Source organism: Podarcis vaucheri, assembly GCF_965113315.1.
Source record: "Podarcis vaucheri genome assembly, chromosome: 12".
In the NCBI taxonomy this organism is placed as follows: domain Eukaryota; kingdom Metazoa; phylum Chordata; class Lepidosauria; order Squamata; family Lacertidae; genus Podarcis; species Podarcis vaucheri.
Window position 1 is genome coordinate 16937897 of NC_138750.1, and position 26549 is coordinate 16964445.

At 43.4% G+C, this 26549-nt stretch overlaps 2 protein-coding genes across 5 annotated transcripts in view; one reads left to right on the forward strand and one right to left on the reverse strand.

Moving 5' to 3' along the window:
• Window positions 1-26549, reverse strand: part of LOC309515333 (prostatic acid phosphatase-like) — a 264606-nt gene that overhangs the window by 82238 nt on the left and 155819 nt on the right. The gene's annotated exons all lie outside the window — the stretch shown is intronic.
• The window catches only part of CPNE4 (copine 4), a 259861-nt gene continuing 237078 nt past the window's right edge, over window positions 3767-26549 (forward strand). For 2 of the 4 annotated variants that reach the window (XM_082193044.1, XM_082193043.1), the window contains exons 1-2: window positions 3767-4340; window positions 5012-5231. The gene's annotated coding sequence lies outside the window, so the exon portion shown is untranslated. The remainder of the gene's footprint in view (window positions 4341-5011; window positions 5232-26549) is intronic. The other 2 variants (XM_082193041.1, XM_082193045.1) reach the window with 2 other exon arrangements.

The following is a 26549-nucleotide window of genomic DNA, read 5'->3' on the forward strand; positions in this document are numbered from 1 at the left end:
ACTAGGACCCCACATATATAGTTCTTATCATTCTGTTTCATGTGTATACTTGTTCTGAACACTGTGAGAGTAAAATATTTCTTTTAATGTTTCCCCTTCCTTCCATCCATCTTTGCCAAAGACTTTAAATGAAGCCCTTGAGGGCTAAAGCAATAATTGGCCTGAATACATGCACAGCTGCTTCGTACTTGTCTCTTGATTTCCTAATCTGCTTCTTCTGAGTCATATCAGCCCAAAACACAGCCATATGTTCACGGGACGAAAGCACAGCTTTTCTAGACACTGGCACTTCACAGAAAGATACAAAAGTTCTGATTGACAGCCTACTGGGTATTCACGATGATCTGAAATGCAATGAAATCAAGAGTCACCTATATTTGTACACCGTCTGGATGCAAAAGTTGGATTTCCCCAGTTTCAAATACAAGGAAACTTTGTCATGTGGTTGAAGCAGGTAGCGAACTTCTCAAGTTAGGATGTCGCAGTGGAATTATCAATATGTTCCAGGGTTAGGATCGTAGGGGAAGAGGCTGGGCCAAGGGAGGCCAAGGAGCAGAAGGCCAGCTGATCTGAGATGACATGACATTGGGGACCAGCTGAGCCTTTTGTTGCTCGAATTTAGGAGGTGCATCCAAATGCAAAGGGTTGGAGCAGGCATAGAGGATGAAGACATGGAAAGGGAATCTGAACTTTTAGGAAAGGTGAGGTCTGGTGTTGTGTTTGCGCATTGGCGAGGGAACGAGGGCTGAATCCAGCAAAATTCTTGTGCAAGTTAAATGATTTCTGCTCACACAGCAGAACCTCCACTTCTTCTCCCACGTCAAGCCTGTTCTGGGCTTCTCCCAACCCTCCGGAACAGATTGGGGACACACCTGCGGGGAGAGAGAGAGAGAGGAAGCAGACCAAAAGAGTGGCATGTGCATGCCTAAAGCCCACCCTGCTGTGATGGAGGGCTTGTGTGTCTGTTTGCAAATATATCGTGTTTTGGTTGTAAATTATATGCACAGAGTTTGTTGTATGTTGTTCTGTGACCTCCTTCAATATATATAATATTGTTGAATTTATAATAGGGCTATATATAAATTCAATAATAAACAAACAAACAAACAATATCACTTTATTTGAATATATAATGCATTGTTTCGTGTCTTTGAAGGACTTAGCATAAAGCTTTAATTCTACTTCTTCAGAGTTAAAATGACCAGGAGCAAATGGTTTGGGTTCTGTGGAACTCATTATGGCTATTGAAATAAAATAATGCAAAAAGCATTTACAAATCTGAATGTGAGCCTTGCATGATTCTGTTCACAGGGGTGGAATCTACACACATATTAAAAACACTGTGAAAATCCTTTTTTAAAAAAGTTTGGAAAAATACATTGAATTTTTGCATAGCTCACTGTCGCCATCTAGTGTCACATGTGTTTATTGCAATTCACAACACATTTAAAACCTTTTATTTGCCGCTATGTTGGTGAGTCAAGGGATCCTCCCAAATGGTTATACAGAAGGGATGCATGAGTGTCATTGCTCCAGTAAGTGTCATAGCACTTACTGAATGGCTACAAACCACAACCATAACAACCATGAACATGTACTCTCTTCTGAGTTGCAACATTGTTCTACAAACACACAGTTTCATAAAACTACAGTGCAATGCAAAGCTGGGAAGTTTCAATATCTCTAGAAAGCAGAGTTACAGTGATTGAGGATATGTGACGTTCTCCAAATCCATTAATCTACTCTTTTAGCTTACAACCTTAGAATCATAGGTTTTGAATGTGCCCTGAAGGTCCTCATGTCCAAGTGGCAAAGCCTACAGCATTGTGAGAACAATATTAATTGTCCATTTTTCATGTACAGTGGTACCTCGGGTTACAGATGCTTCAGGTTACAGACGCTTCAGGTTACAGACTCCGCTAACCCAGAAATAGTACCTCGGGTTAAGAACTTTGCTTCAGGATGAGAACAGAAATCGTGTGGCGGCAGCAAGGGCCCCATTAGCGAAAGTGGTACCTCAAGTTAAGAACAGTTTCAGGTTAAGAACGGATCTCCAGAACAAATTAAGTTCTTAAACCAAGGCACCACTGTAGGTTAAGGAGATTTCAGGATGATGTCTGAGCCAATCTTTGCCAATATCTGAGAAAATCAAAATATGTCCTCTCAGTTTGGAATAGCTGGTGCTGAGATCCAGCTCATTTCTTCTCCTCCTTTCACTTGCATTTATGTTTTCTATCTCTCTTATTTTCCTGGTTCTGACATCTGCCATACTCACTGCTGTGTTCACAGGGTGATACAAATTTCCTACTGTCTGATCTTGCCTTTGCTAGAAGGAGTCTGTTAGATCAAGGAAAATAACCAGTACCTTCAACTTTTATTTTTGCAAGCAGGGAGAAATGGAGAGGATAAACGCAAAAAGAAACGGTTGCACAGATAGATCCCACAGGATATGCGGTTTTGTCTTTCAGCAGAATATTTGTTGCAACTTCAGCAGGAAGGCACAATGGGTGTGATGTGGCCATATGAAACTTCAGGAATATTTGATTATGCTTTGATAGGAAAGAAACCAAAATAAATAGCGGCAAAATCTACGCTTTCTAACCCACATGATGATATTTCTTTTTAAAGATATGACATCGAATGGCAACAGACTACAGTGGTACCTAAGGTTACATGTGCTTCAGGTTACATACGCTTCAGGTTACAGACTCCGCTAACCCAGAAATAGTGCTTCAGGTTAAGAACTTTGCTTCAGGATGAGAACAGAAATCGTGCTCCGGCGGCGCGGCAGCAGCGGGAGGCCCCATTAGCTAAAGTGGGACCTCAGGTTAAGAACAGTTTCAGGTTAAGAACAGACCTCCGGAATGAATTAAGTTCTTAACCTGAGGTACTACTGTATCATATATATTTTTTCTAAATCTGTAATTGGCTCAGGAAACATAAATATGTTGTAGTGATGAAAATGAAACAGTCTGTGATTGTTTACATTTGATATGTAATTTTCTTAAAATGGGAAAGTTAAAGTCGCATTTTATTGTTTTTTGTTTTTGTTTTTTCTATATAAAAGTATTTCCGGAACAAATTAAGTACTTAACTTGAGGTACCACTGTACTGAGGATGTGAAAGAATTAATGTTCCCTTCCTCAGATTTAACAAGGACCAACTCACTGTTGTCAGTGGGACTACTTTGATGTAAATAATAATAATAATAATAATAATAATAATAATAATAATAATAATTGTCTGCCATAAATGACTTCAACTGTGTGTGGAAATGAGCGGGTTCCAGTGAAATTGTAGGCGGCTTTATGCATCTAATAACAAGAAACCCTCTTTTGAAAAACGAGACAAACAGCATCCCTGAACCATAGCTGCCAACATTTCCCTTTTTTAAAGGAAAATTCCCTTATTCTGAAAAGGATTCCTCGCAAGAAAAGGGAAAAGTTGACAGCTATGCCCTGAGCATAGGTCCCTGGGACGTTGTGAAGGGAAGTAAAATGGCGGTTGTAGGCCGCAACCAGCACTTTCCTGATAAGAGCGCTGTTTGTCTTGCCACTGCGATCCTCCCTGTGGCAACCCTTCCCAAATAAAATGCCTCACGCGCACCCACCAGCCTCAAAGGTTGGAAGGGTGCTATGGGAGGGCGAGTGCTGTGTCTGCATGACGATAAAACTGGAGTCAGCCCAGTGTGCAAATCTGAGGAGATCCACAGATTGCACCACATGGCCTGCAAGAGGGTTTAGCGGGGCAATCCTCCACCAACATAGCTTAAACTATATCCTACGTGCTCCTGGCCCTGGTGTGTGAGACCAGGGTGGTGGAAACTTTCATTTTGTGTCCTTCCATCAACCCCTGTGGGGTGAATTTTAGTTACACCCAGGGCATTTTTTCCCCAGCCGGAATTTGCCGGAACTTCGGTTCTGGCGCCTCTCAGGTGGGCGCCATTGCCGTTATTAAGAGAACAAGGGAGGCGTTCCAGTGACTTCTGGCACCGTTTTTTCTAGGAAAAAAATAGCACTGGTTACACCTGCATTTTTTGTGTGGTGTTATTAATTGCTTTGTAGGCAGGATCAATTAATAAAGAGCCAGGGGCGGATCTACTATGAAACTAAGGAAGCTTAAGTTTCAGGGCTGCTAATCCCAGAAGCAACTTTAGTCCACATTGCTTCCTTTTTTGTTTTTTGTTTTTGTTTTTTTAGGTCCAATCTCAGTGTCACAACTCAAATTATTTATTTTTGTTGTTGTTGTATCTATTTCAACAATCCCAACGTTTGAGAGTCGGTAGCACAGGTGTCGTCAAGGTGTGGCGAACTGCCGAGGAACAACCTCTAGGAGTCTTGGTTGACCACAAACTTGACATGAGCCAACAGTGTGACGCGGCAGCTAAAAAAGCCAATGCAATTCTGGGCTGCATCAATAGGAGTATAGCATCTAGATCAAGGGAAGTAATAGTGCCAATGTATTCTGCTCTGGTCAGACCACACCTGGAGTACTGTGTCCAGTTCTGGGCACCACAATTCAAGAAGGACACTGACAAACTGGAACGTGTCCAGAGGAGGGCAACCAAAATGGTCAAAGGCCTGGAAACGATGCCTTATGAGGAACGGCTAAGGGAGCTGGGCATGTTTAGCCTGGAGAAGAGGAGGTTAAGGGGTGATATGATAGCCATGTTCAAATATATAAACGGATGTCACATAGAGGAGGGAGAAAGGTTGTTTTCTGCTGCTCCAGAGAAGCGGACACGGAGCAATGGATCCAAACTACAAGAAAGAAGATTCCACCTAAACATTTGGAAGAACTTCCTGACAGTAAGAGCTGTTCGACAATGGAATTTGCTGCCAAGGAGTGTGGTGGAGTCTCCTACTTTGGAGGTCTTTAAGCAGAGGCTTGACAACCATATGTCAGGAGTGCTCTGATGGTGTTTCCTGCTTGGCAGGGGGTTGGACTCGATGGCCCTTGTGGTCTCTTCCAACTCTATGATTCTATGATTCTATGAACCTTGTTGAAGAAGAAAACAGGGGTTACCCAGATTTTGTTGCTGGTTGCCAAGGGCTCCCCATAACAGTTCAAGCTTCAGGGACCCCAAAATGTAGGTCCGCCACTGGTTTAGGGAGCTATTTTACCCTCCTCCCCAAACCCAACCCACTCTTTCACTGGCCCGACACACACCTTTTCGTCACCTTCGCGCTGAGGTAACTTCTGGCAACTTCTTCTGCCTTCCCTCAGTTGGGGTAAGTAGATACACCATAGTAAGGAAATTGTGTTGGCTTAAGGTCATCTTTTAAATATTTATTTATTTATTTATTTATTTTCATTCTTTTATTTATATTTTATACATTTATTTACACTGTATACTTTCTTTTTAATTTTTTAAAAAATATTTTGACAAAGTTATAATCATAAGTAAATAAGAAGAAAAATGTGCACCCCACCACCGAGACCATTCCATTGTAACTATCCAACCTTAATGTATTTTTAATCTTCGTTGGAAGCCGCCCAGAGTGGCTGGGGAAGCCCAGCCAGATGGGCGGGGTATAAATAATAAAAAATTATTATTATTATTATTACTTAAGGTTTAAGGTCATTTTAATGGGGATGGGGAGGAAGAGATGCCGCATTCTACCCTCTCCCAACCTCCATATTTTGGCACTCGGTTTGCATTGTAAAGCTGCAGTGCTAATCCCATTGAATAAGCCCCATCAATTTCAATTCAACGTACTTCTGATGGTCTTCATGTTCAGGGCATAAGCAAATCCTGCCTGGATGATGTCAAAGTTTCATATAGTTCATGGTTCTGTTTCCAATATGGACTTTCCAGATCATTCTGGAAAATTTCTGTGTCTGTCAATCTGCCCATCTTTCTTTCATCTATCTATCTATCTATCTATCTATCTATCTATCTATCTGAAAATATCTTCAGTCAGTCTGTCCGTCTGCCCTGGCCCTTTCCTGTTTTTGTTTCTTTGTGTAAGAAAAGTGTAGTTTCATGCATGTCATTCCACAGACCTGGGTAATTCCACCCCCCACCAAATACCAGACCAAACAGTTTTGGGAGGTTTCTCTGTTCCTTCTGTGAGTTGCTGTTTGCATTGTGTTCCCAGCAGCACTTGAGTGACACCTTGTGGTAGATCATAAACATTTCAACAATGGCCCTTTCTTTTCCAGTTAATCAGAAGTGCTTTCAATAAGTGTGCAGGGTGGGAACATTGTTTGAAGGGTTACTGCTTCCATGTGTACATGCAGCAGCTTCCTGTGGGCATTCTACTGAATGAGGATATGTCCTAGCTAGAACTGGTACTACCCCATATTCCTTGAATGACTCTTAAGGGTAGCAGCAGCGATAAGGCAGCTGTGCCCTTCAGATGCTGTTGGACTCCAACTCCCATGAACCACAACCAGCATGGCCATTGGTGATGCATGATGGGAGTTGGAGTCCAACAACATCTATACCTGAAGGAGCGTCTCCACCCCCATCGTTCAGCCCGGACACTGAGATCCAGCTCCGGGGGCCTTCTGGCGGTTCCCTCATTGCGAGAAGTGAGGTTGCAGAGAACCAGACAGAGGGCCTTCTCAGTGGTGGCGCCCACCCTGTGGAACGCCCTCCCTTCAGATGTGAAGGAAAGAAGCAGCTATCCTATCTTTAAAAGACATCTGAAGGCAGCCCTGTTTAGGGAAGTTTTTAATACTTAACGCTGTACTGTTTTTAACATTTGATTGGGAGCCGCCCAGAGTGGCTGGGGAAACTCAACCAGATGGGCGGGGTATAAATAAATTATTATTATTGTTATTATTATTGTTATTATTATTGTTATTGGAGATCATAGCTGGGTTACAGCTTTAATGCATCTTAGGGATAGGGATATATGTGTGTGTGTGTGTGTTTTGGATCCCCATATTTTAATCTAGAGAAGATGTATTTTTATATGCCTTGCAGGGGGTTGGACTAGATGATCTTTGGGGTACCTTCCAGCTCTACAATTATATGATTCCATGAAACGTTACACCCTGGTCCAGATAAGCAATGAGCAACAGTACATTGAGTACAGAAAATCGCAATAATGCCAATAGTAATAGTAGTAGTCGTAATGTTTATACCCTGCCCATCTGGCTTGGTTGCACCAGCCACTCTGGGAGGCTTATTATGTTTATAAAAACATAATAAAACATGAAGATATTGTCCTGAGAAAGATGTAGCCGTCTTGTGATATTTACAGGAAATTAGGGATTTCATTTTTCGCTAAAAGTTCCAAGTTAAGGAAATACCTTTTAATATATAGCAGCAAACTGAACCTCAGGGAAAAGTTACAAGGAAACATTGTATAGGAATAAGAATGGATTTTCTACTGGTGTTCTTTTTACTTCTTCTGCCAGTCATTTTTTTGACAATGGGCTATATAACTTGGCTCTTTGACTAATCTTTTAGTCAGTCTTTTGAATGACTGCTCCAGACAGGTTTCATTTTATTTTCTCCATCCTTCCCCCCTAAGAAGTGTACTAAAGTAATTAGTTTCAATACCTTTTCTTTTTCTCTTATCACCTGGAAAAGAATACAGTATCTCTGCATATAAGGAGGTATGGGAGATTGCATAGAAGTTTTAATTTCCTGCAAGCAATATTTCATGGTGTGCTGGCAGGCTTAGCTGTGTTTGATCTGTTGGTGAATATATATTTTTTATTAAGGCACTGCAAGAAGCATAGATCTAACTTTGCCATTGTACTAAGGTGTATTAGAGGAATGACATTTATAACCTGGGAGGTTCTGACGTGTTATAAGGTCATAAAATAGGTGAAGAGAAGAGAACCACTATATTGTGGGTGTGTAGGCGGTGTGAGTGTGCAGCTAACATCCCAGTTATCTAGAGAGGCTTTGTAAAGTGAGACACAGATTGATAGAGATGGGAAATTGTCATCTATAATTTAATCTACTGAATCTATTTTGAAAAGTTGTTTGTTCATTATGCATTTGGACACCTCTTTTAAGATACCTTCACCAAATTTTGTGTGATGGTTCCTGAGATCAAGGACCAAGTTTTCATCTAGTCATGGCTACATCTGGACCCAATTTTGAATCCAAATGGCAGACTGAATATTTCAAAAATGCACTGATCAATGGCAAAACTACACTGCTTATTTTGGTTTCTTTGAACTCAAATTCTCTAGTAATGTAGCTGCTAGTGTATAATTCAAGTTTTGGAGCCTGGTACTCATTTTTGAAATAAATGCCAAGGGCATTTGAAGTCAAAAGCATTGTAGGGATAAAACAGAGACAAGCAGCTTGCTGCTCTATGGCCTCATGTGACCTTTGGTCCAATTCCTTCTGGTGTTAATGATAGAATAATATGGGGAAAGTGGGAGAGAGAGAAACATAATGGCACTGGGCTTCACACTTTTGACTCTGGCATCACCAGTTTGTGGTACTTCCAGATTACCCCAAGGGACTGTGCACCCAGAAGAAGAAGAAGAAGAAGAAGAAGAAGAAGAAGAAGAAGAAGAATTTATACCCCACCCATTCAACTGGGTTTCCCCAGCCACTCTGGGCGGCTCCCAACAGATTAAAAACAGAATAAAGGTTGCTCTCTCCTCTGATACATTATTGAAAGCAGTTCACCCTTACAAAGCTACAATTCCCAGGGTTCCTAGGAATGAGGGATTGGCAATTAAACCACTCTGGGAATCGTAGTGCTGTGAGACGCCTCCTAACAACTCTCAGCACCTTTTACAAACTATAGATTCCGGAATTCATTTTGAAAAGCCATGACTGTCAAAGTGGTATAGGATTGTTTTAAATGCATAGCATGGGTATAGCCAGTGTCTTTCTTACAACTACTTAGGCTGCAATCTGATACCTTCCTACCTGGGAGTAAGAAGTTACTTCTGAGCAGACATAGCCTTGCCCTGTTACTGAGTTTCTGTTTGAGATGAGGTTTGAACCCACACTGCACAACTGCAGTTCTGTTAGGTAGGTAGAAAACATATCTTTATTTTTCTTTTCTCCAGTTAGAAAGAGTTCTCTGATCAATCATCTCTTTAAAGAGAGAAACCTTGGGCTTCTGAAACATAGTGTATACTTTCATGTGTAAGCAATTGTTCAAAATCGCACATGAAAACGGCTGGTGCTAAATTGAAGTGCTCAGCTAGTGCCATTTTCTGCCTCTCAGCTCACCCAAAGCTCTTGCAAAACAGAATCTGTCACCTCAAGTGCTCTTGCTTGTGGAAAGCTTCTATTCACCAAGGACGCCATCCACGCACAGTGAGATCATGGGATGAAAACAAAGCCACATGCAGGGATTCTAGTTCAAAGGCTTCCTACAGCATACTGGAGAAGAGCTATAGCTCAGTGGCAGATAATTTGCTTTGCATGCAGACGGTCCTGGGTTCAATACACTGTTTTCTTTTGCTCATAGCTCTTGATTCAAGCAATAACATGTTTTTGTGGCTCTTCAAGTCAAAGCTTCTTTCAAGATCTTAAAGGTTTATCCCCCTATTTGGGGCATTGCTGCTTAGAATATGTTGGCATCAGTCTGTCTCGAGAGACAATGGTTTGCACCTCTGGGGATGAAGTCAAGCCACTATGTTAGCAGGACCAAAGTGACCTCCTTGGGGCACAAGCCTGGGCAGTGTGTATGGAGATCATGGGCTGCCCTTGCTGGGGTGGTCGAAAGGAAAGCAGAGCAAGACGTTTGGCACCAGCTTGGCTGCAGGAGTTGTCAGAGTACAAGTTGCCATCCAACCGTCCTAGGGACACCACTCCGGATTTGTGTAGCATTTAGTCATTAGCCATTTCTTCTCCTGAAGATATCCTGCAAGGCAGCGGAGGTTTCAGGTCACAGTTTTCCTTCTCTCCTACCTGCCCCTTGCTTCCCTCTACAGCATGTACAGAATCCGCCTTCTTGACATTGAACCAACTATTGGTTAAATCCCTGGTGGCAACTATTGGTTAAATCTCAGGAGTCACCAAGTCAAGTAAAACTATTCCAGCAGTCTCAACCACATTTTATCCAACCACCAGCTTTACTGTGTATCATCAGTACATCTACAACTATTCAAAACAATCTAGTTTTCTTAGGCCATATTGCCAATATGCAGGAAAAGGTCACACTACCAGGTTCAGCATCCACTGATGAAGGGTGTGGGCTGCTCATTCATATAGTACATAAAGCAGGTGGCCTTGCAGGAAGGTGAATTTAACCCATACCATGGAAGGCTTGGAGGACACACAAGCCAGGAAGATGATATTGCTGGACTACAACTTACATCACCCCCAGCCAGAATGGCAAATAGGGATGATGGGAGTTGGACTCCAATGTCTGAAGGGTCACAGGTTCCCCCATCCCTGGACTAAACCACATTTAGTCACACTATCCACAGACACTCTTTGATTGAACGGGTGAGAGAAAAGCAACTGCAAGATGTTCGGCATTGAACAATGAGCCCCTTGTTAATGAATAATACCATGTCCCATTTTAATCTTCTTTTAAGGAAGCTGCTTTTCCCTGCGCAACTGCATTTAAGGCATGCTAATTCTTAATCAGGTCAGCTTTCCGAGACTCCAACATCATATTCCCATATTAAAAATGAATGAAGGAGACAAGATGCTGCTTTTTCTCTCCGGGTTCAGGGAAGACTACCACAGCAACTAAGTCACTCGAGCTTTTAAGTCACTGAAAAGAAAAGGGACTGTAAAGGGGAATCTTCTTGCATAATATGTGCCATTTAGTCAGAATTAGGGAAGGGGGAGAGAAATTGACCTTGGTTCCCGCATAAAGGGAAATCTACTTGCACATTCTGAAACAATACATGCACTGAAACATAGCCATCTTCTCGAAGAATCATAGAATTGTAGAGACTGTTAGATAAAGGAAGGAAGTTTCTCAGGTGTGTTTGGCCCCCAAACCCCAGTGAAAGGCCTTTGAGGAAGGATTGAGGCAGAGTAGCAGAGCACTCGCATTGCATGCAGAAAGGTTCAGTCCCCAGCATCTCCTGCCTGCCTGAATAATTGGACAGCTGCTGCCAGTCAGTGTGGAAAATACTGAAATAGGGGATCAATGATCTGACTCAGTATCAGGAAGCTTCCTTGGAATACAAAACACAAACTCTCTCTCCATTTCACATCCCATGCTTCCCACCATGCAAATCTTAACATTCTCCTTGTGCTTAATTACAAATTAATTACCAGATGCATGATTAAGCTGTTCATATTTCAGCTGCTTAAAAAGCAAGCATGCCCTCCCATTCTCTCTGCTTGAGATCCCAATTGTGCCCTTGGCAGCTCTCAAATGCAATTGACTCAGGGATGGTTCTACAAACACTATTGAATAGATATCTCCAAACAAAGAAAAAAGTAGAGAGCAGGAACACTCCGCACAAAGGTATAATTTAACTGATGCATGAGAGAAAGAGCGTGTGAGAGAGGGAAGGAGGGAGAACTTTCCCTCTTTCAGCTGTTCCACTGAAGAAACACGGGTCCTACGCTCATCTCCATTACCCTAGGAATAGGATACCTTAATCTGCAATTACTGTGTTGCCAGATAATTGTAATTGTTGAAGGGTACTCTTGAAATGGAACCACCCAAGAACGACTGTTTCTGTGCTGAATGCTTAAAGCTGTAATCTGAATCACACTTACCTGTAAATCCCATTGGATTCAGTGGGATTCACCTCAGAGCAGGGATGGGGGAGAGGTTCAATTCAGTCCACATTTAAAGGTGAACCCACCTTAATTTCAGTTCTGAAACAATACAAAGCCCTTCTTCAAAATTTGCACTTCCAATTTTTGCAAGGCAGTTCTCCAGCAAAGTAGTGGGTGCAAAAATGCATGCGCTAGGGTAAAGTTGCATATATATAAAAAAGATATGGGTGAAAATAACCTACCAAAATGCATTATAGAATCATCTAGTCCCACCCCTGCAATGCAGGAAACTTTTGCCCAACGTGAGGCTTGAACCTACAACCGTGTGATTAAGAGTCTCATGCTCGACCAACTGAGCTATCCCATTTTGGAACATTGCCTTGCAAAAGAGGCATATTAGGCAATATTCTGTGCAAGCAAGCATTTATTCGGAGAAATCCATTGATTTATTTTCACAAGAATATTAAAAATAAATAAATCACTGACTGATGTGGACATGTGGAGAGCTGAACTTAAGCGTAAAAAGAGGAAAAACTAAAATTTACAGATTAACCCATCTGTCCTTTTGAGTAACTGTATAGGGCTGCGATGTTAAGCCTCTTGTAGCTTTATTGGAGAAGATGAACTGCTTTAATCACTGAGTAGTGGAGAGGTGCTTAAGGACACCCTGTGGGAACAATACAAACCATTTTTCAATAGTTATCAAATACTATGTATCTGATTGCCAGTATTCTTTACTATTGTTCCTTGAGTTTGTGTTGTTTCAATTAGACCACAAAGCTTCCCTTTCTTATTCCCTGCTTTTCAGCAATATGTGTGCGCTTGCATGATGCAGTTGAAGTGATGCGGTTTCCTTTTGCTAGGCAAATAAGGTCAAACTGTTATGGCTGTGGTTTTCCTGGGAGGGGAGACTGCTAAAGTGACATCAGACTGTGACCCTAATCCCAGTTATGGACTGCTTCAATCGCAGCTTCTGGCTGGAAGATGCACACTCTTCCAAGCAGATGCCACTGTTGCTATGAAATGACTAAACAGGTAGCAACCTTGAAAACTGCCCTCTTGCCCCCAACAGAAGAGTCAGAATGGGAGGGGGAGGGATTAGAAAATAGCAATTGCCATTATAATGTGTGGGTGAGGGCAATTGTCTTCACACCCTGCTTTAACCTAGTTGGACACTGCAAGATACGGGATGCTGGTCATGATGGGCTACAGATCAGGCCTGACAAGCACAGCAAATCAGTTCTTGCCCCCATGAAGCAGTTGTTGACAGGGCCTTGCAGAGCCAGGCAGAGGCCCGGACCAGGTAGATAATGTGCCCCCCCCCCTTTCTTTACCCTGGGGATAACTGAAGTCTTATAAATAAGTATATAAATAATTTTCACAAAAGTTATGCTGACAAATAATTGTCTAAATTATGACTTTGCACCTCCACATTCGCCCCAGTGCATCCCCTGCGATTGTGTATATGCTGACTGAGGCCCCCTGTGGAATCGGAGGCCCAGGCCAAGTGGCCCATATGCCCCACCCCCCTCTGTCTGGGCCTGGTTGTTGAGACTGAAGGTCCCTGCCTCCCCTCAGCTGCCTAAGTCCCCTCCTCTCAAGTGTGTTTCCCAAGCAACCAGAGACTGTGCCTGCCTGCCTGCCTTTGCTCCTCCTGCTTCATGCCTCTCCTGGTTCTGGGAGACCAGGGGGAGGAAAGCTTGTCACAGCGGAGGCACCTGTGACTCTTCACCAGGCTGACTCATCTCTGCCTCTTGGGCTCCCTCCTCCCACTCTCCCTCTTCTGCTTCTGGATTTCTCTTTGCCACAAGCTCTCTCAGCTCGCTAATCCCTGTTACCTCTTCAGTTTCCAAGACTTCCTCCTCCCAGTTTGCTCCCTCTTCTCCCTCTGACGCCTCATCCTCATTCCACCACCAGTCCACGGGCTCTGAGCCTCCTTCCCTTGGGGGTTCCCCAGCTTGTTTCGTCCCCCATTCCTTTGCGTCCAACTGGTCCGTGGCAGGCGGGTGGAGCCAGAGACAAAAGCGAGCAGAGCAATGGATGTAAATTTTACCTTTGTACGGTAGGCTACTTCCTACAGCCCTCTCTGCCCTCCATCCAGGCAAGGAAGAGCCATTATCAGAATTCAAGGACACATGTCAGCAGAGGGAAAAATGCTCAAAAAGAGTTGAAGCAATGCTGGTGAGGGGTGTGGCCTGGAGGAATATAGAGTGGCTGAGGAAGGAATGTGCCCGGGTTCTCTTCCCAAGGGCCAGAGAGAGAGAGAGAGGGGGGGGCACATATGTTCCCTCCAGGCCTGCCTGAAGTCCCCCACCTTGTCATAAGAGGAAAGTCTGGCAACTGGTGGAGATAGTGAGCAGAGCAATCCTGGTGCATTGGCATTCTGAAACCTGTATCACTCTGGTCCCTTAAAAAAAAAAAGATTGCTCATTATTCTCCTCTCACTTCAGCTGTCTGCCACCTGTTGCTTCTGGGTTGCGTGTTTATGATTGCTGATGCAAAATGATCATGCAGAGGGTGTCATGATATACTCAAGCAACAAATGACCCCCTCACCCCTCCTCTTCGAGTCAAGGTGCATCGTGTCCAAAGCCAGCCATGGTATTTTGGCACCTGAGGCAGAAAAAACCCACAAACGTCTCTCCCCAGCAGTAAAAATACAATGGCAAGTTATAGCTGACAATTGGGTTCCTTTGCAGAGGTTTTTCAAACGGGCTAGTTTAGATGTTGCATATTGCCACCATAGGGAGATAAGACTGCAAACCTGTCTTAAACATTTTCACAAAACAGCATTTCTCTTTCTCGTCAGCTGGATCCTGTGCAATGGCTCCTATAATTGCAGTTATAAAACTGTAATCCTCCTCAGAGTGAACATGGTGTTTAGATTTGGGAGTTGGAGGTGGGTGGAGAGGAGAATTGCACCGCATGCTAGACAGCAAATAGCTGAAGATAAAACACAAAGCCTGCAAAAAATGAAAGATGAATGTGAGATGCCTACAAGCTCTCCGGGGTCTTTTAAGAACAGCCAATGTTGAGCGAAAAGTACTGCTCGTGATTAACGTATTCCTGAAAAGTTATTCAGCACCTCTCTATCTTTTCTATATTTATTTGACACAAACAAATACTACCTTCCCTCAAGGATTCCTACTACTGAATTCTAACCCAAGACATAATTTATCTAAGACATCTGAAGTCTAACCCCAGATATAATTTATTTATGACATCATAGAATCATAGAGTTGGAAGGGACCTAAGGGTCATCTAGTCCAGCCCCCTACATACATGGCTGTTATGGAGGAAGCCTTGTTGCAGCGGAGGAAATGAAACCCCCAAAGGGGAGAAACACCAAAGGCAACAATCCAATCCTTGGATTAAGGATTTAAGTGCAAAATTAGAAGAATCATTTTTTTAAAAGAATAATACGAAGAAGTAGTGCACAGGATAGCTAAGAATCATTTAGCACGTTATTTACCCACAGATATTTCAATTCTTGACTAATAACAATTCAGTTTTGGAAGTCCAGAAAATCCAGTGATGTCTAACGTCAATAATGGCTGGCTTCTGGGCCTATTTCCATAAGATCTGAATTTGGAGCCCAACCAAATGTGAATTTCAAATCCCTGCGATGGGGTGAGCTCCCGTTGTTCGGTCCCTTCTCCTGCCAACCTAGAAGAAGAAGAAGAAGAAGAAGAAGAAGAAGAGTTTGGATTTGATATCCCGCCTTTCACTCCCCTTCAGGAGTCTCAAAGCGGCTAACAATCTCCTTTCCCTTCCTCCCCCACAACAAACACTCTGTGAGGTGAGTGGGGCTGAGAGACTTCAAAGAAGTGTGACTGGCCCAAGGTCACCCAGCAGCTGCATGTGGAGGAGCGGAGACGCGAACCCGGTTCCCCAGATTACGTGACTACCGCTCTTAACCACTACGCCACACTGGCTCTCCTAGCAGTTCAAAAGCACAAAGCACAAGTCGATAAATAGGTACCGCTCTGGCAGGAAGGTAAACAGCGTTTCCATGCACTGCTCTGGTTCGCCAGAAGCGGCTTAGTCATGCTGGCCACATGACCCGGAAGCTGTACGCTGGCTCCCTCAGCCAGTAAAGCGAGATGAGCACCGCAACCCCAGAGTCGTCTGCGACTGGACCTAATGGTCAGGGGTCCCTTTACCTTTACCTTGTAGTCTTTACAAGTTATTTGCATGTTAATAGTGTGATGGAGTGGCTGGAATGTTGGGACCAAGACCTGGGAGACCAGGGTTCAAATTCCCACTTGGTCATGAAGCTCAGTAGGTGACCTTGGGCCTGTCATCATTTGTCAGTCAAACCCACCTCCCAGGGTTCTTGTGAGGATAATATGAGAGTTGGGAGAGCCATGCACACTGCCTGGAGCTCCTTGGAGGAAAGGTGGCCTATAAATGCCATAATCAACATAATTGAATGAATAAATGAATGAATTCACAACTGTGACATCAAGCCTGTAATTTCCCACTGCTGGTAATTGTATCAAGCTCTTCAGGTAGGGCTGGATAGCTCAGTTGGCTGGAGCATGGTTTTGATAATGCCAATGTTGCAGGTTCGACAGCTGCATATTCCTGCATTTCAGAGGGTTGGATTAGATGAAACTCCAACTGATTCTATGAAAAGGCAGCAAACATCCAAAATCTGTAATATTAATGACACATCCACATATCAGTATTTTTAAGAACTCTTGTGAAAAAGGAGCCTCTCCCCCCGCCCCAAATAGGGCCTTCCACAAGACTCCACCCACGGCCTCGGTCCAGTATACCTGAAGGAGTGTCTCCACCCCCATCGTTCTGCCCGGACACTGAGGTCCAGCGCTGAGGGCCTTCTGGTGGTTCCCTCACTGTGAGAAGCCAAGTTACAAGGAACCAGGCAGAGGGCCTTCTCAGTAGTGGCCCCCGCCCTGTGGAATGCCCTCCCACCAGATGTCAAAGAGAACAACAACTACCAAGCTTTTAGAAGACATCTGAAGGCAGCTGAGCACAATTCAAAGTGTTGGTGCTGACCTTTAAAGCCTTAAATGGCCTCGATCCAGTATACCAGAAGGAGTGTCTCCACCCCCATCGTTCTGCCCGGACACTGAGGTCCAGCGCCGAGGGCCTTCTGGCAGTTCCATCACTGCAAGAGGCCAAGTTACAGGGAACCAGGCAGAGGGCCTTCTCGGTAGTGGCGCCCTCCCTGTGGAACGCCCTCCCATCAGATGTCAAAGCGATAAACAACTACCAGACTTTTAGAAGACACCTGAAGGCAGCCCTGTTCAGGGAAGTTTTTAATATGTGACATTTTAGTGTATTTTTCATCTTTGTTGGAAGCCGCCCAGAGTGGCTGGGGAAACCCAGCCAGATGGGCGGGGTACAAATAATAAATTATTATTATTATATTGTTATTATTTATTCAATGTTCTTCATAGAAAGGTTCCTGGGGTAGGTTTAGATAGTAGAGTTTGCAATAAAAACCCCAAAATGCAACAATGCAACAGAAACAAAAAATCTATATAGTACAACAATGGCAATCAGATCTAGGAGTCTGAAACAGCAGGTGGCAGAGCAAATCCAGCAACTGGAGAGGAGGTAAAACAGGACAAGCCATAGCTCAGTGATAGAACATATGCTTTGCACGCAGAAGGTCCTAGGTTCAATCCTCAGTATCTCTAGGTAGGGTTGGGACAGGTTCACTGTCTGAAACCCTGAGGAGCCACTGTCAGTCAGTGTAGACCGTACTCAACAGGATGGACCAGTGATCTGACTTCCTATGTAACTGTTAAAATACCTGAGATAAATTAGGTCCTCCCTTAAAGAGGGCACGTACTGCGATGAGACCTGGAAAACCGACAACCTGTGTTGTGGGTGGGTACAATTGGTCAGCCACAAGACCCGATTGGAAGGTCCCTCGAAGGTGGGTGCAATCTAGCCAATGGGACGTAGTCCAAACGGTTCAAGGGACCTATTTATGCCCATGCATGTGAACAGAGCTTCCTCTTTTGGTGCGTGCATTCGGAACACCCGCCCACCTCTCCCTACTTTTAGGGCTTTGCGCTTGACCTTGCTGTGCTGTCGTGTGCCGTCTGTCATTGGGACAGGGGCACGGCAGGAATTTTCCCCACTTGGCTGATTGGCTGGTGCCATTTGGGTTTTGCCTGCCGTGTAGCAAAATGTCACAACTTGTAAGGTTGCGGATAGGCTCTGATTCAGGTGATAGGGATGGGAGAACGCTCTCGCCATCCCTATGTGAAGAGTATTCCGTTAAAGGAATCCAGGGACTCGATGGTTTGGTCAACCCCCTGGGGGGGTTGTGCCTGTGCCCCCATTTGGGTGTCAGAGTTAGCCCGTTCCTGGCTTTCTGCTTATCCAGGTGTTCACCCTTGGCTGACCTATGCTGGAACCCTGGATCAGTGCTACCTGCGTGGCAGGGAGCTAGTCGAACCAGAGCCTATGCAACCAGTCACTTTCTGTAATCAATAAAGTTGTAGCCTAAATTGAGTCATGTGTGAATTTATTTAGGGGGGAGGTTTCTGGGTCTGAACACGCAATTAAAATGTTATTTGCCTAAAGCCAAAATGACACCAGAGTAGGTCCCTGCCACCATGAATGTCCTCCACAAACCTGGCTGTCATCCATCATATTTCTGAGGACTTTAGCAATCCTTCTTGATTGATATTAGACCCATTTCTGTGGTCAGTTTACTACAAATCTATCTGGCTAGCCACCCGTGGGAAAAACGGTTCATCACAGGTTAGAAAACGCAGCACAAACAGGACAGTATATTCTTGCCCCCACAAACGCAGTTTGCTTGCAACTGTTTGCCTCTATGAAGATCAAGGACGGTTTAGGCTTCCGCTCATCCACAAAAGAGATCAAACAATCCTGAACATGTGCCCACAGAAAACAGAGAGGGAAACCGTTGTAGGTCTCGGAAATTCAGTGCAAAATAAAAGCATGAACTATGAAAAGATTCTCCAGCAGTTCAGAAGGATGTGAGCGATGCCTTTCTGACCGGTTTTTGTGTTGAGAGGTTTTTCATTGCATTTGTCCTTCAACCCGGCGCTTTAAGAATCAATTCAAATTCTTGAATGTCAAATATCGACATTCCAGGGCCAGCAATAACTGTTCTAACTTAGCCGCAGCTCCTGAACTGTTGAATGCAATGACATGAGAGGAAAGGGAGGGTTTTCATTTTCATGCGCCTTTCTATTTTTATATCTGTGGAATTGTTTCCAACCGGACTGTCACTGGGCAATCTTTACACTGCACAATGTTGTCAAAGGATCTGCCAGTCCTTTTGTTTGCAGCACACTATAATCCAGGAGGTTTTTCAGGCAGCCTTCATTTAATATGTAGGCTAATGTATTATAGGCATTTGGAGGGGGGAAGAAGACAGGACTTGGGGACAGATATACAGGGTCCCCCCAAAAAACATGAGCAGAAGGGCCCCTCAATCTGGCAACGAAATAATACGCATTGCCATTTAAAGAGTGTGGGCAGTGTGAGAACATTTAGGTCAGAAGACTGGGGAACCCTTTGCATTGATTCCCCTCAAAACACAACATCAGCAGCAGCAGCAACAACAACAACAACAATTTTATTATTTATACTCCATCCATCTGGCTGGGTTGACCCAGCCACTCTGAGTGGCTTCCAACACATATAAAAACAGGATACAACAGCAAACATGAAAAACCTCCCAATACACGGCTGCCTTCAAATGTCCTCTAAAAGTTGTATAGTTATTTATCTCCTTGACATCTACTGGGAGGGCATTCCACAGGAAGGGTGCCACCACCGAGAAGGCATACCCTCCAACATTTCTCTGATGAAAATAGGGACATCCCATTCCATAATGATAATTTTACTATTTATAATCAACACATCTTACTAGGTTGCCCCAGTCCGGACTGGTTGGAGACAGAGGAATGGTGGGAGGAACCAACTGGGGAACCACCAAAAGAGGAAGGCTCAGAGCCTGGGAATTGGTGGTGGGAAACGATGGGTGGTCAGAGGGGGAAGACTGGGAAGAGGATGTGTCAGAAGCTGGAGAGGTGACAGGGTTTAGTGAGCAGGAAGAGTCTGTGGCAGAGAGATGTTCAGAATCAGAAGCTGAAGCAGGAGAGGAGGGAGGACAAGAGACAGAGATGGGTTTGGTTGGTGACCCCCCCCTCCCCTTTGGTTTCTCAGAACCAGAAGTGGCATGAAAAGGGCAGAGGAGAGGTTGTCATCACGCAGGCACACTCTCTGATTACTTGGGGAAAGCCCTGGAGAAGAGGGAACTTAGATGGCTGTGGGGAGGTGGGAGCTTTCCATCTTGGCAACTAATCCATGGGGAATGAGTTGCTGTGCTCCTTAGGCCTGACATTCCACCAACTCTGTACTTGCTAATAAAGAGTTTAACTCCAACTTGCACGGTGTGATTTACTGCTGGCTCGACAACTACCCTAGGTGAGAGATGGTGTGAGGCCCTTGGTTGTCTGAATGCATCCAAACTACCTGAATCCCAACTACTGGTATAATGTTGTCTATATTCAGTTAAAGGGCCTCAATACAATAGAGAAGGAGAAGGCATTTTAATTAGATCTTAGATAACTATGCATAGTAAATAATCTACTTAGCCTTTCCCTGCCCGGCTCTGACAGCTTCATGAATAGATTCAGATCTGGATATGCTTTCTCATCACAAGTACGTTGAATAGGCAGGTGACATACTGCTTGATCCCAGAGCTCCTTGTGAGTCATGTGATGCGTGCATGGTGCCTTGGCCGACAATGAAAGCTTTCCAATTGATTCCAGTATCAAACTGGCTTGTGTAGTGATGCTCAAATTACGGGGGGCCTGGTGGAATCATTCAAAAAATAAAAAATAAAATAACTAAACCTCCTTACCTTTCAAAGGGTTCGGAAACTTCAGGCCTGGGGGACATTTTTATACCTAGCCTGTGACCTGGATTTTGGTTCTGCTCAACTGATTTCATAGTATCTTGGCAAGAGTCCTACAAATGAAATCTGATTTCAAAAGGGTGGTTTGGAATTGTTCCACTACAACCAGTTCTTAATGATGATGATGATGATGATGGTGGTGCTGAGAAAAGCAAAGTTCATGTTGTTGCCACTTGGTGGCAGCCTGTCAATAGCTTTCTGTATATTCAAATGATGCTCTTGTTCAACAAACTCATAACTGCTGGATTCTTGGGGTGTGCGTGCGTTTGTGTGTGTAGAAATAGCAGACTTTAATAGTATACCTCTGAAGTTCATTGGCACGTGAGCTATAGGAAATATCCAGAATTAGAAAAAAATGGCATTGGAACAGAACATATACCGCTCAGTAAAACATGAATGTTACACCAAACCTCTCTGTAGTCAGAAGAGAGTATCCAGCACAGTAGTCCCTGCATTATGAAACACTCTCCCAGCAGCGGTGAGGCAGATGCCAACACTGTGCAGATTTTGGCGTGCTGTGAAGACGTTTTGATTTCAGCGAGCATTTTAGAAATGTTAATTTTGGGTTAGTCGTGCTTAATGCTCTGACATTTTATCTATGGTGCGTGCCATTCTGTCTTTTGCACATCGTTCTGCTCACACAGTGGCCAATTGGATGCCTAGGGGAAGCCCACTATAGCATTCCAGTTCTGCTGCATCAGACTCCCTTAATGAAGACCTTCGTTGCAAGTAAATAGTATGTGGGATATGTCTGAACTATGAACCGAGTCCAACTGGGCATACAGTCCTAGAAATAAAATTGTACTGGTTCATACAAAAGCTTCCTTAACCCCATCACTTCAAAATAAAGTATATATGAAAGTTGGTGCAAATATTCTAAGATCCATGTAGAGTAATTTGTGGATGAATCCAAGTTCCCTTCTCTCTCCAGAAGGGAAAAATAACTGAAGAGTAGGCATATGGTATGTCTTTAATGTGATTGGCAGTCCACTGAGGGTAGAGATGGATAAATCTGTCAACTCTGTTTTTTCTCAGTTGCTCTACTTCAAGCTCATCACATTTGCACATCAAGTTGCGATTCTTTTTCAATAAGTCCTCATGAAAAGTCTCTGCATTTTTAGTGTCCTTGTCTCCTAATATGCACATTGTTGCAAGCAATTTCCCTTAATAAAATGCATTCCTGTATGCTCTTTTGGCTAATATATGCCTTTATAGACACACCCTCCCCTGATACACACATTTTGGACAGTTTTTCTAAAATAAATAGAGTAACAGCCTCCCACAATTTGGAAAAAGTCCATTTTGGTTCAAGTGTTGTTTTGGGAGCAATATAGACTAGCACTGTAATGCAAAGTATTTTCATCTGCAAAGTGCATTTGAGCAGTTTCTCGTGGCACAATTATTAAAATGTATATTAAAATGTGTTTGGGCAACTACAAATCAGGGAAGCTCATATTAAGATGCAAATCAAAGCAAGTTTGTGCCCCATCCCTAACTGAGGGTAATTCTGAAATGGCTGAGTATAATTCCCTTAGGATCCTATATCCTGAATATAGGAAGGATATTAACCAATTAAAAACAGACACATGGTGCGTGCCAAATTATTATACTCCTATTCCTACATTGCAGGGGGTTGGACTACATGATCCTTGGGGTCATTTCCAACTCTACAATTCTATTATTCTATTGTCTGCATTGACATTCCTTAGTAAAGTGATGCCCTTAAAGAAGAGGTGTACTGAAATGGAACTGGACCTAAATCAAAATTTCTAGGCATCTAAGCTAGAACACCTACATCATGGATGGAAAACCATCTCTTTTGCTCTTTATTAGATGCCAGCAATGGCATTATAGTTCTGAAGGCTACTGAAAGCTTTTTGTTATGAGGTCCAGAATATTTGTGTACGTTGGTTCAGATCTGGAGGCCCAAAGGAACAACATGCTTCCTCTGACTTTACCTGTGTGGCATGTTGGCCAAGCATGTAGGCTACCTTCTCCTGTCATAGCAAGAAAGCAAAGGCTGGCATTGGTTATTGAGCTCCATTGCTGGATAGCTGTAATGTCCCAATCTTCATTGTATCATTAGCAGTAACAGAGGCAAATCTATGGGGTTAATTGCCTTCTTGGGAGTATTGACAGCCCCCCCCCCCAGGCTGTAGGATAACATGCAGCAGCCATGGTGCTAAATTACGTTATGCTGTAAAAATATTGTCAGAATGAACTATTAGCACAGTCACTCTTGCCTAAACTTTTGATGACTTTTGGAGGACTGATCCACCCACTATTTAAATAGCAAAATGAAATGTGACGTTCAAAACTGACATGTAATCAGCCTTCCCATTTCATGCTGTTGCTATCGGTTTCCTTGTTGCACTGACATTCCAAGAAGAGCTTTCGCTGCCTCAGAAATGTCAGTTATCATCAGAGCTTGTTATATTTTCACTGTAGGTGGTATTTTATCCACAAATAGTCTTATTTCCTTCAAAGAAACCCATCCTCCCCAACTCAGGTTAACATTACTAATCTGGTGACACAATTGGGTTCCCAAACTGTGGCTAATAAGTCATTTTACAAATTTTTATTGTTTTCCAGTTGGGGAGAAATTGGGATTCTCCTCCTGCTTCTACAATGAGAGCTAATGTGCTGCCCCCTCCCCTCGCAGAGCTACAATTCCCAGAACCTACTGGGAAGAGGTTCCCAGGGAAACTACACTTCCCAGGATTCTTTGAGGGAAAGCCCTGACTGTTCAAAGTGGTACAATGCTGCTTTGAATGTACAGTGCAGATGGGCTTCTAGATAGATCAGGGGTCAGCAAACTTTTTCAGGGGGCCGGTCCACACCTTGTGGGGGGCCGGACTATATTTTTGGGGTGGGAAAGAACAAATTCCTATGCCCCTCAAATAACCCAGAGATGCATTTTAAATAAAAGCACACATTCTGTTGTTGTTGTTTAGTCGTTTAGTCATGACCGATTCTTTGTGACCCCATGGACCAGAGCACGCCAGGCACTCCTGTCTTCCACTGCCTCCTGCAGTTTGGTCAAACTCATGCTGGTAGCTTCGAGAACACTGCCCAACCATCTCATCCTCTGTTGTCCTCTTCTCCTTGTGCCCTCCATCTTTCCCAACATCAGGGTCTTTCCCAGGGAGTCTTCTCTTCTCGTGAGGTGGCCAAAGTACTGGAGCCTCAGCTTCACGATCTGTCCTGTGCCTGGAGAAGAGCAGACTGAAGGGGTATATTGTACAGATATCTGAAGGGCTGTCCCATAACAGTCAGGGCTTGGTCTCAAGTGCTTAAATTACAGGAAGGTAAATTTTTGGAGCAACTTTTAGGAGCAACTTCATAATGGTAAGAAAAGTTAGACAGTGAAACTCTCCCTGGGTGTTTTCAATCAGAGACTATTGGGGATGCTCTGGATTTTCAGAGACTAAGGCTTAATCCAGACCAGCCTTTGGATTAATAGACAGCATTGAGAATGCTCTGAGTTTTATCTTTGGATTTTCAACACTGAGCAGAGAGTTGGTGATTTACTCTATGATTCTATGAAGAAAGTTGGTGATTTGGGTGTGTGATAATATAAGACTGTGCTGAAGACATCCGTAACCCTGAAGAGGCAGCAGACATACACTGGCACATTATGAACACAGACCAATCTTAATTGAGTTTTTACCCAGTTTGAACAGCATTCTATGAAATGCGAAATGAATGAAGGAAAGGAGCCGTGCAGGAAATATAGTGCATGAATCAGCCAACCAGAAGCACCCCTTCCCATATTGCTAAGGAGAATATACCTCAGTTCATAGACATTGTTTCATTTGGAGGGGAATAATTTAAACCATTATTTAAAAGATAAACTTGGAAAGCCTTGGGAACAAATATAATCGCAGAGATGATATCCTTTAGAAAATACACCTATGAGAGTTTGCAAGAAGCAATTAGACCATTTACAGGTGAAGTTGCAAACAGTATATAAAACAAAGCTTAATTAAAAGCACTGAAGTTCTTTTTTTCCTTTTAAAGCCTCTGTGGTCAATTCCCAATTTACTTGGGAAATTAAATATGATAAACTGGACCTTGATATGAAAATCTGCCTTATGGGTTCCCTTTTGCAATGTCTTTGCCATCTGGCAGGAAGAATACTTCATCATGAAACATTCATTATGTTTTTTTCCGGCAGCACCTTGAACCCCATTGTGCGAAGCATTGTGCAAGCACAGGGAAAGGGCAAAGCCGTGTTTTGCTCACACACTGACCAAGTTCAATCATATTATTTATTTCCAAAGAAAATGCAAGCATGTGAGAGTCACAGTTTGGATGGAATTGGAAAAGAGACAGAGCCCCCTAATAAGGCTAATAAGAATAAACCATTATATTTTGAGTGAGGTTCTCGTAAAAGCAGGATCTATTATTAGCTACCACTTATATTGCAGTGTCCTAGCAAATGTACATAAATCAAGTCATTACCTCTTCCCAGATGGAGCTGCCTGGTAGGAATGGATGGATCCATCAATTGCATGCTTCTTCATTCATAGGTTTGCTCTATCTCATTTCTGCATTAATCTGTTGGTTTTTTTATTTTTAAAAAAGGTCATATGAAAATCCACATTTTAATACCTAATTAAATAGGCATTTTATCTCAGTGTACAGATTTCTGAAAATATTTTACCCTAAAATGAGCATAATCTTAGGGAGCAATTGGTTGAACTTTTTTTTAAAAAAAAATGCTGCCTTTTCTAAAGGAACTCAAGGTGGAATGATGAGGTTCCCGCATCTCCCCCATCAAGTTGGGTGAAAGCATGTGATAAGAGCAAATTTGTGGAAGGCAAGCAGTTCTGGGTCTGGTCAGTGGGTGACAAACATTTTCTCAGTTCTGTGAATACTACTCAAGAAGTGTAGGCTGCTCTTCCCATTTTACTGATGGGGGAATTAAGGCAGAAGTTGATTTTACCTCCCCCTGGGTTTAAAGATCTGTTTGAAATGCTACAAGAGGAGGTGGAAGGAGGTGGACTACTGTTCAGAAATGACAAGAAGTTCAGCATAGAAGAAACTAGTAAGATGGCTGGTTTGGATCATGGCTCCATTGTGTTGTTTAGTCGTTTAGTCGTGTCCGACTCTTCGTGACCCCATGGACCAGAGTATGCCAGGCACTCCTGTCTTCCACTGCCTCCCGCAGTTTGGTCAAACTCATGCTGGTAGCTTTGAGAACTCTATCCAACCATCTTGTCCTCTGTCATCCCCTTCTCCTTGTGGCCTCCATCTTTCCCAACATCAGGGTCTTTTCCAGGGAGTCTTCTCTTCTCATGAGGTGGCCAAAGTATTGGAACCTCAGCCTCACGATCTGTCCTTCCAGTGAGCACTCAGGGCTGATTTCCTTAAGAATGGAGAGGTTTGATCTTCTTGCAGTCCATGGGACTCTCAAGAGTCTCCTCCAGCACCATAATTCAAAAGCATCAATTCTTTGGCGATCAGCCTTCTTGATGGTCCAGCTCTCACTTCCATACATCACTACTGGGAAAACCATAGCTTTAACTATACGGACCTTTGTTGGCAAGGTGATGTCTCTGCTTTTTAAGATGCTGATGGCTCCATTAGTAATAGCAAAGGTGAGCACTGAACTTGAGATTCTCAGAAGCAAGCTTCAATTTCCTTGCTGTTGTGTGGCTTTCAGCTTGTGTTCTCTTTAGTCCAAGCAGCAGGCTTTGTGCTGGGAGGTTATTGCTGCTTTCAGATTGTTATAGCACCGGCAGTGTGTTCAGGTATCATTTGGTTCAGGTTTTGCCGCCTAAAGTCAGCCATGCATGCTGGCTCTATGCTGACTGACGGGAGCAACTTTGTGAGATGCAAAACGTCTGTATGCACTCATTTTGGTATTTTCTGTACCAACGTTATGAACGGTGAGCATCTCTTTGGATTGCTAACAATTCCTGGCAAAGTCAGAACAATATTGGCCCATTCATTCATGAGACGTCAAGGCTGATAA